Raw genomic sequence first — 16,086 nt, forward strand, 5'->3', positions numbered from 1 at the left:
AGCAGGCAGAAAACCAACCGGAGAGCCTCCAGAAACAGGATGCCAGCTGCGCTGCAGATTGTCACGCGGCTACGACAGCTTGAAAAGTCTTTTTAAAAGAGGACTCTTCCCCTTCCCAGTTCTTTGGGGCGGGGGAGGCTGCTCTAGTCTCTGCCTCTTCTTCCATGGGGGCTGCCACCTTCACCCGGCTCCTTCTCCTGTGCCTTTAAGAGACATTCCGCAGCTGAAGCTGTTCCAATCCCACCCCTTGATCTCCCTTGCCAGGAAGAGCTTCACCTGCTGCAGATTTGGGAGTCAAGCAGCTGAGGAAACCTCTCTTGTCATTAGGGTCTTTACTGGCTGGGCACTTCTGTCCCCCTCCTTCCCTCCCAGATTTCCTGTGGGGAGGGGCCTTGACTCAGTGGTAAAGTACCTGCTTGGCCTGCAGAAGGTGACCCTAGAGAGCGGCTGCCAGTCTGAGTAGGCAATACTGGCCTTGATGGGCCAAGGGTCTGACTCAGTATAAGGCAGCTTCATGTGTCCATGTGTCCCTCTCCCCCCTCCAACCTCCCCTCTTTCTTTCCGGGGTGCGACAAAGCCCGCCCCCCTGTCATATTTGCATCACCCTCTGATCCTTCAAAGTCTCCCCCCAACCCAATAACCCCCCTGCTCTTTCCCCTCCAACGCCCTCTCCCCCTCCCCTAAATCGGATGAACAAAGAATTAGGAGTTGCTTTCCCTTGATAGGGCAGTCAAAAAGGGCCAGAGTCCAGTAGCACCTTAAAGACGAACAAAAATATTTTCTGGTAGGGTAGGAGCTTTCGTGAGCCACAGCTCGCTTCTTCAGAAAGCTCCTACCCTACCAGAAAATATTTTTGTTAGTCTTTCAGGTGCTACTGGACTCTGGCCCTTTTTGACTACTGCAAACAGACTAACAGGCGACTCACTGTGAATTACCTTGATAGGGCAGTGGCCTTAGAAAGAAAGAAAGAAACCACATCTTCCGGTGATGCTTTTTGCACTTTGATTTTTTTATACAACTCGCGTTTGTTTGCAAAGGTTGTCTTCCACCGTTTTACTGAGCTGCTTCCCGGGGGGTGGGGGGAGGATATATTTTACGCGAGATTAAAAAAAAAAAATCACTGTGTGTATCTGGCCCCGGCTTTGGGTCTGAAGATCTCCCCCTCCCACCCCGCCGCGCAAATGATCCCAGCCTTGCACATTGGACCCCCCCCACACACACCTTTCCCTTTTTTTTTGCACGCTGCAATGCCTCCGTTGCCCACCCGGCGGCGCCCTCCCGGCCCTCCCCGCCGTCGCCGGGTTCGGTTTCGCAGCTGCTGCTGCTGGTGGTGCCGCCGCCGCCGGGTCGCTGCGCTCCGCTTTCCCGCTCGGCCAGCTGCCTGCCTGCCTCCCTCCCCGGCTGCGGGAAGAGCCCGGCCGCCCCGCACCCCAGCCCCGCGGAGCCACCCAGGTAGGAGAGCAGCCGCCTCCCGACCCCTGGCAGCCGCAGCCCCCAGCCCAGGCGCCGCCGCCGCAGCATCCTCGCTCCGGCATCCCTCGCCGGGGGGTTCCTCGGCCCCCCGGCGCGCCCAGTTCCCACCCGCCGGGCTCCCCCTTAACGCCAGGGGCTCTGCCTGCCTCCTCCGGGGGTCGTGGCTGTGCCTGGAGAGACCCCCCGCTCCCGGACTCTTCTGATCAGGGGGTCCCTTCTGCCATCCGAGGGGGGCTGGCCGCCCCCTCCGGCCCCTGGCCTCCCTGGGCAAAAGGGTCCTTCTGCACCGGATGCCCGCTGCTGTGGGTGGCACCCCCTCTTCCCCGGTTAAGGTCCCGGGCTGCCGGCTGCCATCCCTCCCTCCCTCTCCCCTTCCCAAAAACTCCCGCTCCGCTTTCTCCAAGTCCCCGGCGTCTCCCAGCTCCATCCTGACCCCCCATTTCCCCTCCCCATTTCTGGTGTGCAGCTCCATCCCTAAGTCTCTGGGTCATTCTCCCAGGTAAGGCAGGAGAGCTTTTTTTGGGGGGGGGCGGTTTGGAAGGTACCCATAGGGAGGAGCATCATGTCCCTGCCTGAGCATCATGTCCCTGCCTGCTAGATGGATGGGGAAGGGACCCTCAACTCCAAGGACCCCTTCGGGGTTGGCTGCGATGCTCTGTTTTGAAAGAGGGCTGCTCAACTCCGGGGCTGGTTTCTGGCGAGCCTGAAATGACTCAGGGTTGGAACGGGGCTTTGCAAGAGGAAGGTGGCCGGCTCCTGAGAACAGGCGTCCTGGAAGGAGGGGGAAACTACACCACCGGAAGAAAGTCCTTCTCCCAGGCAGGACAGAGAGGGACCAGGGGGAGAGAGGGCGGAGTGCCCCAGCATCTTCCAAGGCAAGTGATGACACGTGGGGGCAGGGCCTGGAAGAGTGAGTGATGGAAGGGGGTTGGGGGTGGAGGAGCCACAGGGGCCAAGCTGGGTGGCCAGCCTAAGGGGTGGGAGGAAGGGATGGATCTGCTGGATCAGTTGCGGGCAGTATCTGAAGACCCCTAAAATGGTCACATTGTGTTTTTCAGGGGAGGGTGGGGGGGAATTGCGAACGGCCCTCGGCCCTGCAGGGGTTGCATGGCAGGTCTAGCGGAAGTCTCCTTGACTGGAGTCAGACTTCCCAGAAAAGGTGATGGTGGAGTTCAGGCACATTGTGCATGTGCGCATGTGTGCTCTGGTAATCAAATTCACAAGATCACTACTGTGGATTATTCTCTCTCTCTGTCTCCCTGTGTGTGTATTGGTTTTCTTTTAAAATGCCTTTCTAAATATCACTGTTGCTCTCCCATCCATTAATGCAGGCCAAGGATTTTCCCATGATGCCCTGCTGTGTGAATCCTCCACTATAAGACTGGAGTTCTTGCTCCGGCTTTTGGCAGGGTTGAAACTCTAGGAAGGGGAGTGCCAGAAATATTCCCAACACCTGCATGTGAATTTGTTGCCTCAGTTCCTTTCCTAAAGTTCTCTTGCAGCTGTGTCCTTGTTACTAAGGAGGAGGAGGATCACGTGCAGCCAAACGGGCTGGCTAAATCAGAGGTCATTGACAGCCATTCAGATACCCTCTTAATAGTGTTTTCCGTTTGAAACAAAGAGGTGTGTATCAAGATGGCTGATGGAAGCCCAGGTGATACTGTATTGGGCTGACAGGCTTGGCGAGGGCAGAAGGCCAGGCAAAGGGTCCCCATTGCAGCTGTTAATTTGCCTGTTTCCAAGTTGTGCTTGCAGTCGAAGACAGTAAAGCCCTTGTCGAAGGCTTTCACGGTCAGAGTTCATTGGTTCTTGTAGGTTATCCAGGCTGTATGACACACACAAAAAAAATACCAAGACCACGGTCACACAGCCCGGATAACCTACAAGAACCAGCAACGCCCTTGTTGAGGCTGGATGTTGCTGAATGGGGTGGGAAAGAGGCACGTGGCTATTGTTGTGTGTTACCGATCATTGCAAAAAGTAACTGTGTATGCAGCGTGTGTGTGTGTGTGGGGGGGTTTGGTGTAGAACTAAGACCCAGGAATGGGAGTGGCCAATTATGGCACTGTTGATTGGAAAAAGTATTCTCTAGAAACTTGCAAGTGGTGGGGTACATATCTAGGCAATAAACACGGGTAGCGCATTCATCATAGATCACGTTTGATCAGAGAAGGTGGGGGGCATGTTGCATACAAATGATACCTTATCAAGAGTCATGGGTATAAACTGAATGGACGCAATTCTCCTGGCAGCATTGCAGGGGGTGGGTTTTTAATGCCGAGAACCTGAGTCCGTTGAGACTTCTTAGCTATCGAATCACAACGGCCTCGTAAAGTAGGCCACCTTTACAATTCTGAGATGGCGAGGGGCGGGAACAGAGGTTTCCTTAAGTCCATCCCACAAGTCGGTGGCTGGGCTGAGATCCGAGCTGGGGTGTGTGTGCTTTGTGCCTTGTATCCGTTGCGCGGCTCCAGCTCTCCTGTAAGAGAAATATGCACTCCGCGAGTGACGGCAGGACAGTGACGTGGTCCTTTTAGACGTGTTTGCTGCAGATGCTTGATATTCCTCCCCATCAGCCAGGTTTGTTGTTTTCCCAAACTGGCAGGTTTCATCCTTCAAGGTCGTGACCCCAGGGGAGAGTGAATCTAATATTCCCGCACCCCTCCGCCAGCTTTGTCTTAATTTTCGCTTGTTTTCTGCGTTTCCCGGGGCGAAGCGAGCGGCTGCCCAGAGACCCGTCGCTGTGTTTTGCCTCCCAGTCTTTGGCGGGAGACAGACAGCGATTGCCCGCTGTTCCTTGCAGCAGCAACAGCCACTGAGAACTGGCATCAGAGAGCAGCTTCTAGGGCTAGACCCCAGTGGGTGACTTCTTGTGTAGCGTGTAGGCAATGCAATGCTTAAAAAAGTGTTCCTGTGATGTAGGCATTTTAGGTTTTTAAAAGGGGGGGATGTTTAGGGGACGGAAGATTCTGGGTTGTGCTGACTTGGAAAACAGGCAATGGTTGGTGTGAGATTCTGAGTAGACCATCCTCTGTTCAAACTTTGGGATTAGCAGAAACTCACTGGTTAGGGTTGCCAACCTCCAGGTACTACACATGAATACATGAAGCTGCCTTATACTGAATCAGACCCTCGATCCATCAAAGTCAGTATTGTCAACTCAGACTGGCAGCGTTCCAGGTTCTCAGGCAGAGGTCTTTCACATCACCCACTTGCCTTCTCCCTTTATCTGGAGATTGAACCTAGGACCTTCTGCATGCTAAGCAGATACTCTACCACTGAGCCACAGCCCTGCCCCTACTAGCTGGAGATCTTCTGCTATTACAGCTGATCTCCAGATAATAGAGATCAGTTCACCTGGAGAAAATGGCTGCTTTGGCAATTGGATTCTATGGCATTGAAGTCCCTCCCCAAGCCCCACCTTCCTCAGGCTCTGCCCCCAAAACCTCCCATCTGTGGCAAAGAGGGACCTGGCAACCCTATCACTGGGTGACTTTAGACAAACTCCAGCCTCTCATTCCCAACCTCTACATACACCTGGCTTGTTAATTTGGGGGTGACAGCTAGAGTTGTCAACCTCCAGGTGGAACCTAGAGATCTCTCGCTATTACAATTGCTCTCCAGGATGACAGAGGTCAGTTCTCCTGGAGAAAATGGCTGCTTTTAAGAATGTGGATTCTGGGGCACTGTAGCCTGCTGAGGTCCCTCCGATCCCCAAACCCCACCCTTTCCATGCTCCACCCCCAAAATCTCCAGATATTTCCCCAAGCTGGCAACCCAACTGATATTACTGAAGTTGTGTGAATTGTATGGAAAACAGTGTGGTTGTAGTTTGTTTTTTAAATGAAGGATACAAGTGCCATCCCCTTTCCCTGCTCAAAAACCCATCAGATGGCATCACCTGGAATAAATGTGTCAGTTTCTGGCTCTATTTGCTGAATCATTAATTCTAATTAGAATCCCTCCCCCCCCACACACACACATGTTTTTGAGTTCTTCTCAAAATGACTAAATATAGATTAATTCTTGGAACTTGGTTGTTTTTAGTCCTGGAATTAATACCGAAGTCATCTGTTCCTTAAAGTAAAATGATTTTGTCCAAATATATTGCCAATGGAAATTTGGGCCTCTCTGCTACTACTTCTGAGGCACTGGTTGGCCACTGTGGGGGGCTGTAAGCTGTACTAAATGGACCCTCAGTTGGATCCAGCTGAGTGGTTATGTTCCATTGCTAATGGCCGGATAGGACACCTATCTTAGAGTATGTCCATGTGGTAGGGTTGCCAACCTCCAAGTATTAGCTGGAGATCTCCTGCTATTACAACTGATCTCCAGCCGCTAGAGATCAGTTCCCCTGGAGAAAATGGCCACTTTGGCAATTGGACTCTATGGCATTGAAGCCCCTCCCCTCCCCAAATCCCGCACTCCTCAGGCTCCGCCCCCAAAACCTCCCGCCGGTGGCAAAGAGGGACTGGCAACCCTACCGTGTGGTATGGGGTGTGTGGAAACTTTGGAGCATGTTCTTAATCCCTGTCCATTTTATAAGGAGATTCGTGCTAAATCTATTCTGCCCTGGCTTAATAAGCTTCCAAGCTGCTTGCATGTGCAATGGGCTAAAAAGCTGCTCACAGACAAAAATCCTAGGGTCTCTGTTGACACTGCTAAGTTTTGTGCCGCCGCTGTTAAAATCCAGCAAAATTTGTTTGGTAAAGTTGTTTCAAATAATTTTACGACATACTAAAAACAGATTTCTCATAGCCAGTGTTTTCAGGATCAATTTGTGTAGCACTGTTGTAGGATCACTCTTGTTTTATTGCATTTTTATTTGTTGGGCTGTCGGAAATCGTTTTTTGTATATGCTTCTGTGTATGCTTGGCTGTTAGCCGTATTTTTTAAATAAAGAAATGGCTGGATGGAGACTGTTAACTTTTGATCTAGGACTGGGGTCCTCAACCCTTTTGAGCCTGTGGGCACCTTGGGATTTCTGACACAGGGTGTTGGGTGCATCCACGAAATGGCTGCCACTGGATAGCTGTTTCTCAGAGGCCTTCTGTGCAAACAGCTCCCCCCCCAAATGTGCACACATAGGGTTGCCAACCTCCAGGTACTATCTGGAGATCTCCTGCTATTACAGCTGATCTCCAGCCGATAGAGATCAGTTCACCTGGAGAAAATGGCCGCTCTGGCAATTGGACTTCTGGCAATTGGACCTCCCCTCCCAACCCTGCCCTCCTCAGGCTCTGCCCCAAAAATCTCCCGCTGGTGGTGAAGAGGGCCCTGGCAACCCTATGTACACCTAAAATTTTATATTGGCCAGCATCTTTTAAGGGGAAGAGGGAAGAAGAGATTTGGGGTTTGTTATTTTATTTTGGTTTTAACTGGAATTTTTTAAACTGTTATTGTAAATTTCATTGAACCACAAGGGAAAAGCAGGATATAAACGTTTTGATGGATAAATAAATGTGAATGAGACAAGCATTTGCTTAGAAACTGGTTGACTAAGGATAGACCAAAGAAACTGTGGCACAGTGCAGAAATAACTTCCAGAGCTTTTTGCCAGGAGCAGTTCTGAGGGCCAGGGCCTCAGTGCGAAGCAGGCCTGCCTATGACTGTCGGCCATGGCTAAATGGAACCTCCATGTTCAGAAGCAGTGCACCTTTAAATTCCAGATGCTGGGAGGCAAACAGCAGGGAAAGGCTGTTGCTTTCATGCCCTGCTCATGGATATCTTGCTGGCCTTTGGCTGACCACTGTGGGAAATGGGATGTGTCTGTCTTTTGCTCTTCTTTTGCTCAATCTAGGGTTGCCAACCTCCAGGTACTAGCTGGAGATCTCCTGCTATTACAACTGATCTCCAGCCGATAGAGATCAGTTCACCTGGAGAAAATGGCTACGTTGGCAATTGGACTCTATGGCATTGAAGTCCCTCCCCTCTCCAAACCTCACCCTCCTCAGGCTCCACCCCAGAAACCTCCCTCAGGTAGTGAAGAGGGCCCTGGCAACCCTAGGTATACCCTTTAGAGGCAAGACGGCTGTGGCTTCCTGGCAGTTCACAAAACTGGGTTTGCTGCTGGGTGATGTGTGGCACGGCTGCCGATGTAATCTTATCTTGCTGGTGGCAAACAGAGAGGACCGATTTGATCGTCCCTAATTCTCCCCTGCCGCATTTTCAACTGTCAGGAGTGAGTTCACGCAGCCCTGGGATAACAACTCCAAACTGCCAGTGAGGCTGTAGGACCCCCAAAATGCCCTTTGCAATCCTAAATTCTTGCAGGAAAATCTAGGGGGGAGCTTATGGTGTTGGCAGGGGTGGGTGGGCTGTGCTTTCACCAGCTGTATGGCATTCAGCAATTCAGCTGCTGCAGGTTGGAAATCACCTGTGGAATTCTTTTCCATCAGTCACCTGCTAGAAGCACCAACCCTCTGCCAGTTTACGTGGGCCTCCTGGATTCGGGCAGGTCCAAAGATAGGAGCATTGCGTGTCCTCCCCCACAACCCCCTCCCCTGGCTCGATTAACCATTTGACTCCTGCTCCTCCTCAGTTCCCCCCCCCTTCCCTGCTCCAAGTGGTCGCGGGCAAGTTTTTAAAGAAGATTGAACGCCCCTCCTGAAATAACAAGCCGCAGGCTGGAATCAGATTAATGTGATTCACAGCTCCTCTGGTAGAGGGAGAAGCACAGGAGATGCATTTGGATGAGGACGGAGGGGATTTATGCACCAGAGCCTCCTCTCCCGTAGTCTGCCACCCGTCAGCAAACTTTGTGGTTGAAGGAGATTTTCTGGCCAATGGCTGTCTCTGTCGATAAGGAACAAAGAGAGGAGCAGAGATTCTTGTTTTTCATTTTTGGGAGGAGGGGGACGAGCCACAGAGATGAACGCGAAAGAAAAATGAATGCAGTAGTTAATCTCTAAACACAGAGGCCCTGGGACCGGTCACACATGAAGTTGCCTTCTACTGAATCAGACCCTTGGTCCATCAAAGTCAGTTTTGTCAACAGGGTTGGCAACCTCCAGGTACTAGCTGGAGATCTCCTGCTATTACAACTGGACTCCAGTCAATGGAGATCAGTTCACCTGGAGAAAATGGCCGCTTTGGCAATTAGACTGTATGGCATTGAAGTCCCTCCCATCTCCAAACCCCACCCTCCTAAGACTCCCTCCCCCAAATCTCCAGGTATTTCCCAACTAGGAGCAGCAACCCTAAGGGGTTTCCAACTTCCAGGTGGTGGCTGAGGATCTCCTGAGATTACATCTGATCTCCAGCCGATAGAAATCAGTTCCCCTGGAGAAATTGGCCACTTTGGCAACTGGACACTATGGCACTGAAGTCCCTCCCTTCCCCAAACCCCGCTTTCCACAGGCTCCACCCCAAACATTTTCAGGTATTTCCCAACCCGGAGCTGGCAACCCTACTGGTCAGCGGTGGATGTTGTGAAATCTCTAGGTTCCTTCTCACCTTTCATGGAGGAATCCAGGATCAGAGGAGCATGCTGAATATATTAGGTGCTGTGGAACACAGGCAGGATGGTTCTGCTGCACTCGTCTTGTTTGGGGGCTTCCTAGAGGCACCTGGTTGGCCGCTATGTGAACAGACTGCTGGACTTGGTGGGCCTGGGTCTGATCCAGCAGGGCCTATTTATGTTCTTATGAAAGCCCTTTTCCTGGGAATGACCGCTCAATTGTGTCCATTATTGTTCCTCCAATGAGTGCAGGGCAGCATATGTGGTTCTCTTTCCCCCTTTCCATCCTAACAAAAGCTTTGTGAGGTAGTTTAGGCCGAGGGAGAGTGACTGGCCCGTGGCCACCCTGCAGCAAGCTTCACGGCAGAGATTTGAACCCAAGTTTCCCAGAACTTAGTCTGACACTCCAGCCACTATTCCACGCTGCTCCTCAAGGTGCCCTGGGGATAGGGTTGCCAACCTCCAGGTGGTGGCTGGAGAGCTAATATTACAACTGATTTCCAGGCGACAGAGAAAATGGCCACTTTGGAAGGTGGACTCTATGGCACTGTACCCCACAGAAGTCTGTCCCTTCCTCAAACCCTGCCTTCCTCAGGCTCTGCCCCCCTAATCTCCAGGTATTTCCCAACCAGGAGCAACCCTACCTGTGAATGAGGCATTCATGGATTGCGTGTAGGGTTGCCAGGTCCCTCTTTGCCACCGGCAGGAGGTTTTGGGGTGGGCGGGATTCAGGGAGGCACTTCAGTGCCATAGTGTCCAATTGCCAAAGCGGCCATTTTCTCCAGGTGGACTGGTCTCTATTGGCTGGAGGTCAGTTGTAATAGCAGGAGATCTCCAGCTAATACCTGGAGGTTGGCAACCCTAATTGCGTGACTGTCTTGGGATCCTTCTCCAAACCAGGAGCTTCCAATATCCCTAGCCAGGCCTTGGCCCTCAAGAAAGTCCACCAGCTCCACACCTTTGCCAATAAGGCAGGTTCTCAAACAAACCTTGACGTTTTCAGGGGTTGTCCATGTTTTTGCATCTTGTGAAGCTGTAACAAGGGAACAGAAATTCTATTGTGTGTGGTTAAAGTAGCAACCCGGCGGGATATTTCTTCTGTTGATGAAGCAGAAAGAAAGGAGATACCCCGGAAGCCGGCGCGAGCTCCAAGCGATCAGAGCGGGGAGGAGAAGCACACTTGGAATTAGTTAGCGCAGAGGGCTTAAGCAAGGAGGAGAATTTAATAGGATAAGAAATCAATAAGGTAGGACGGGCAGTTGAAAATTTAGGGGCAGCGGCCACGGGGGGAACAGTTAATATGAGAGTTTAACGAATTGGGCTAACAATGGAACAGAGTGTTTGAGATGAGCTCGCTGTAGGCCTGATTCTGGCAAATGAGTTTCCGATCAACGACAGAACTTCCCTGACCAGAGCCACATGCTCATCCATAGTTTTCGAATAAATGAGAATATCATCTAAGTAGACCACCACCCCACGATATAGAAGGTCATGTAGGATTTCATTGATGAGTTGCATGAAGACCCCCGGAGCCCCTTTTAATCCGAACGGCATCACAAGGAATTCATACATTCCGAAACAGCTAGAGAAGGCAGTGAGGTGCTCATCCCCTTCGCGGATACGGACTCGGTAGTAAGCTTCCACCAAGTCTAATTTAGAGAACACACGGCCTTCCTGTAATTGTCCCAAAATATCGGATATTAATGGGATAGGATAGGCATTGGTCTGGGTAACCGCATTGAGCTTTCTGAAGTCAATGCACAGGCGAAGGTCGCCCTCTTTTTTCCGGACGAAAAACGCGGGGGCCGAGTTTGGGGCATTCGAAGGGCGAATGAACCCTCTGGCGAGGTTTTTGTCCAAAAAGTCCCGGAGGACAGTGCGCTCGGAAGCGCTCATAGGGTAAATCTTACTCTTGGTTAATGTGCAGTCCTTTACCACTTCAATCGCACAGTCTGAGGCCCGGTGGGGGGGTAAGGCATCACATTCCTTAAGGTCGAAGACATCTTCAAAGTCTCGGTATACAGCGGGTAGAGCCCCACGTTGCATAGGGGTGAACAGAGAGTTGGTGGGTCTTTCGAGTTTTACCGGATATTGTGGTAAACGGGAGAGGGCATCCGCAAGAACGTTCTGTTTCCCAGGGACGTGCTTCAGGGTGAAACGGAACTGCGCAAAGAACTCCGCCCACCGTTGTTGTTTCGCCGATAGCTTATGGGACCCCGTGAGGGCAGCTAGATTGTTGTGATCGGTCCAAACCTCAAAGGGGACTTTGATAGCTGTCATAATGTCAGCCCTTGGCCCACAGAACCAGAATACACCGCAAAGTCATATAGAGTCCAAACAGATGGCTTTTACTGGTCAATTAGGCATACAGTGCAAACGAATAAAATGACAGCTATGAGAGGCTCACTAGCTGGGAGATATTATAAGGCAGGGAAGGCGGGAGATTACACGTACAGGCTGAATACAGTTTCTCAGGAGCTGGGTTCCCAGGCCTAGGTATGCGACCTTGGGGGGCAGACAATACAACGCAGAGACAGAGGCAATAACGAAACCGAGATAGCAGCCTGACAGATACTGATCTTTATTGGCTGGAGATCAGTTGTAATAGCAGGAAATCTCCAGCTAGTAACTGGAGGTTGGCAACCTTAGCAATATATACCACCAGCAGCTTCCTTCCTATGAGTTCCTTGGTGGACTGTACTACTGCAGGTTGGAAGAAATAGAATATTTGGCTGTTACGCCATGTGAATAAGTCACTGTGCATGCAAAACTAGAGTGTCAGGGAGTTTTACTTCTTTGACGTGATAGCTTTCAGTTTGCAGGGGGGAGTCCTGTCCACGAGAGAGTTTTCAAATATCTCATTTTCCCCAACTCTAATATGATGCGGTCTGGGAGCAGGTGTATGGGGCTGTTGGTTTTGTGTTTCTGCTCTGAACTTGGCATTTGTGACTCAGGCAAATGATTCAGGGCAATTCACAGGTGGGACCTGAAGGTGAAGATATTGCTCCCCATGGATCTGTTGAGCGGAGACTGCTGTGTTTGCTTTCTCTGGAAATAGAAAATGTATATTTGGGGGACAGGTTGGAATTGATCATCTCTTATGGATTAATCAAATCCTTAAAAAACTGTTATGCTTGACATTCTTGCAAAATCCTGTGGCGATGAGTTCCGTAGACCGATCACACAGGACGTGAAGTAGTAGCTCCTGTCATTTGTTTTGAGTCTCAGAGGGATACACTTCGGGTTGCCAACCTCCAGGTGACACCCGACTATTACAGTTGCTCTCCAGACGATCAGGTTCAGTTCTCTTGGAGAAAATGGCTGCTTGGGAAGGTGGACTCTATGGCAGTATATCCTGCTGAGGTCCCTCCCCTCCCCAAACCCCGCTCTCCTCAGGCTCCACCCTCAAAATCTCCAAGTATTTCCCAATCCAGATCTGGCAACCCTAGATTCACTCTTAGGTCTCTCACAGAAACAGAAATTTCTGTTTCACCACATTCCTGGTGGGATTGAGTACTGGAGCAGCTGAGTCCATGCATAGGGTTGCCAACCTCCAGGTACTAGCTGGAGATCTCCTACTATTGCAACTGATGTCCAGCCGATAGAGATCAGTTCACCTGGAGAAAATGGCTGCTTTGGTTGCCAGGTCCCCTCTTTGCGACTGGCAAGAGGTTTTTGGGGCAGAGCCTGAGGAGGGTGGGGTTTGTGGAGGGGAGGGACTTCAATTCCATAGAGTCCAATTGCCATAGTGGCCATTTTCTCCAGGGGGGCTGATCTCTATTGGCTGAAGATCACTTGTAATAGCGAGGTTGGCAACCCTAACTGGGATACACAGGGCATCTCTCGATGCTGAAAACAATCCTGTAGATTACCTTTTGAGGCAATTCAGGTGCAGAAATGGCCGCAGAACCCAGTTAATTTGGTTATAAATCCTGGTTAATGAAAATATAATCCTAATTGTGGGAGTTCGGCACAAGGCCTTAGACCATGCAGAAAGAACTTGGCGAGCTACAAGAGATTAGCAGAGTTGCAAAATCTACTTGCTTCTAATGAGCTCTTTTAACTGCCCAGATATTAACTTGCTGTATGGTACGCTGGGCACGGATTGGAGGAGCAATTTTTGAGATTAATAAGAGCTTCTTTTTTTTTAGGAGGGCTTGCTTAGGCGCCCACGGAGTAGTCAGCAACTCTAAATTTAGTTGTCTGGGGGGAAAAAACAAGAGCAGGATGTGCGCTAAGGAGATGTGCGGGGTCAGGTCTGTTTTGCTAAGGTCGCTCCCATTGCTAACACACCGGTTTCCATTGGCACTGTCGCCCAGTGAAAACCTGTTTGTGGTTTTAATGTTGCATAAGGATTCCAGGAGCAGCCAGTTTATTCCCTGGAATGTAGGGTTGCCAACCTCCAGGTACTAGCTGGAGATCTCCTGCCATTACAACTGATCTCCAGCTAGGGTTGCCAGGTCCCTCTTCACCACTGGCGGGAGGTTTTTGGGGCAGACCGTGAGGAGGGTGGGGTTTGGGGAGGGGAGGGACTTCAATGTCATACAGTCCAATTGCCAGAGCGGCCATTTTCTCCACGGGAACTGATTTCTAGCAGCTGGAGATCAGTTGTAATAGCAAGAGAGCTCCAGCTAGTACCTGGTGGTTGGCAACCCCATCTCCAGCCATTAAAGATCAGTTCACCTGGAGAAAATGGCCACTTTGGCAATTGGTCTCTATGGCATTGAAATCCCTTTCCAAACCCTGCCCTCCCCAGGCTCCGCCCAAAAAACCTCCCGCCGGTGGCTAAGAAGCACCTGGCAGCCCTACTAGAATGTCATTTTTGGCACTGTTGACGCCATCTTGGATTTCCCTCCATGCCTCCAAGAAAATACTACAACACACATGAATGATGATCTACTGAGGACATTCATAGCCTGCCTCTGCAGACCGTCAGCTTGGGGTGGACTGTGATACTTGTCTGTCGCATCTCCATCTCACTCCGGTGCTCCATCCCCACTTCCCAGCTAGAATCAGGCTGTTTGTCCAGCCTAGAGCAGGCATGGGTCAACTGAAGCCTAATCAAGGTCCTGAAGGGACTTCTCTGGGTCATGCTTGACTTTTGATTCAGGATGGACAAAAGGAAATATTTCTTTACACGACAAGTGATTACAATGTGGAATTTGCTGCCAGAGGATGTGGTGATGGCCGCAGGCATAGACGGTTATTAAAAGGGGATTAGACAGATTCATGGAGGATAGCTGTATCGGTGGCCACTAGCCTTGGCAACTAAAGGGAACCTCGACATTCAGAGGCAGTCAACCTCTGAACCCCAGTGCAAGAAGGCAACATCAGGGGAAGGCCTCAGCCTCTGTGCCCTCTTGTTGGCCCTCCAGAGGAACTGGTTGGCCACTGTGTGAGACAAAATGCTGGACTAGTTGGACCACTGGTCTGATCCAGTAGCGTTCTTCTGATGTTCTTATGAAGGCCTCAGTCTCTGTGCCCTCTTGTTGGCCCTCCAGAGGAACTGGTTGGCCACTGTGTGAGAGAGGATGCTGGACTAGATGGACCACTGGTCTGATCCAGCAGGGCTCTTCCCATGTTCTTATGAAGGCCTCAACCTCTGTGCCCTGTTGTTGGCCCTCCTGAGGAACTAGTTGGCCACTGTGTGAGAGAGGATGCTGGACTAGATGGACCTCTGGTCTGATCCAGCAGGGCTTTATGCTCTTACCATAAGTCCCAGCTGTTGGGATGGGCCACTGAAAGTGCTCAGGGAAATCTTACTAAACCCTTTGTGATCCCTAGGGTTGTCCTGCATCCATGGACAGGTGATCAAAACCACCCAGTCACCAAGATTCGTGCTGTTAAATCAATGTACAACTTATTTATGAGCAATCTTATTTATGAGCGATCGATGCAACGACGTTCCATTTCAGTGCTGGGCGCTGTGCTGAAGGTATTTAATGAGGAGAACCATTTGTCTTGGCTCGTCGGTGCAGATGAACGGTGCCTTATCTGCGGCGTTGTCTCAAAGCCCATTACCCAAGTCAGAAAGAAGTGCGTGGATGGTTTACAACCCTCTCGTTGGCACCGAACACTCTCGGGTGGGACATGGCTCCAATTAATGTTTGATTAAAAATCTGCATTTTGGAAGCCCAATTAATGAATTGATGGCATCAGTGAGCCGGTTAATGTTTTCAGCCTTATTAGTCATGTTGCCTCAAATGGAAAGGTTAATTAGGTGTGGCACAGGGTCTCTGTATCATGCATTGGCTTTAGGTAAGACTTGCATAATTTAGGTATCCTGTCTGTAACCTCTAGACAGGACCACCCTGTGTGAAACAGGTTGCTGGACTAGATGGACCACTGGTCTGATCAATAGGGTTGCCAACCTCCAGGTGGTCACTGGAGATCTCCCGCTGTTACAACTGATCTCCAGGCAACAGAGATCAGTTGTCCTGGAGAAAATGGCTAATTTGGAAGGTGGATTCTGTGGCGTTATACCCCATGGAAGTCCCACCCCTTCCCAAAACCCACCCTTCCTAGGCTCCACCCCCCAAATCTGTGGGTGTTTCCCAACCTGGAGTTGACAACCCTACTTATTGACCCAGAAGGTCGGACCAGAACCAACAGGATAAAATTAAATCAGAAGAGTTTCCATCTAAACATTAGGAAGAGTTTTCTAACAGTTAGAGCGGTTCCTCAGTGGAACAGGCTTCCTCAGGAGGTGGTAAGTGCTCCTTCCCTGGAGGTTTCTAAGAAGAGGCTAGGTGGCCATCTGTCAGCAATGCTGATTCTATGACCTTAGGCAGATGATGAGAGGGAGGGCATCTTGACCATCTTCTGGACATGGAGTAGGGGTCACTGGGTGTGTGTGTGGGGGAGGTGGTTGTGACTTTCCTGCATTGTGCAGGGGGTTGGACTAGATGACCCTGGTGGTCCCTTCCAACTCTATGATTCTATGTACAAATGGCTTTCCATGCATTGCTCATCCTTTGCCACTTGGATCTGACTAAGCTGCTGCTACCTCTGCTGTGCTCCACGGCTCCCTTAAAATGGTAGAAGATGGTAGCGTTGGTATCGTGGTAACATCCAAAAAAGCAGGTGAAATTATGCTGTGATTAAATTCCAAGTAGAGATGCCAGAACTCAGGCCTGCCCAGAATTAATGTCTTT

At 50.7% G+C, this 16,086-nt stretch overlaps 1 protein-coding gene across 1 annotated transcript in view; it reads left to right on the forward strand.

The window, feature by feature from the left end:
* Positions 1 to 1,391: 1,391 nt before the first annotated feature.
* The window catches only part of GRIK4 (glutamate ionotropic receptor kainate type subunit 4), a 433,443-nt gene continuing 418,748 nt past the window's right edge, over positions 1,392 to 16,086 (forward strand). The window contains 1 exon segment of the mRNA XM_056860247.1: positions 1,392 to 1,452. The gene's annotated coding sequence lies outside the window, so the exon portion shown is untranslated.

The sequence above is a fragment of the Euleptes europaea genome, chromosome 14 (assembly GCF_029931775.1).
Source record: "Euleptes europaea isolate rEulEur1 chromosome 14, rEulEur1.hap1, whole genome shotgun sequence".
Lineage (NCBI taxonomy): Eukaryota > Metazoa > Chordata > Lepidosauria > Squamata > Sphaerodactylidae > Euleptes > Euleptes europaea.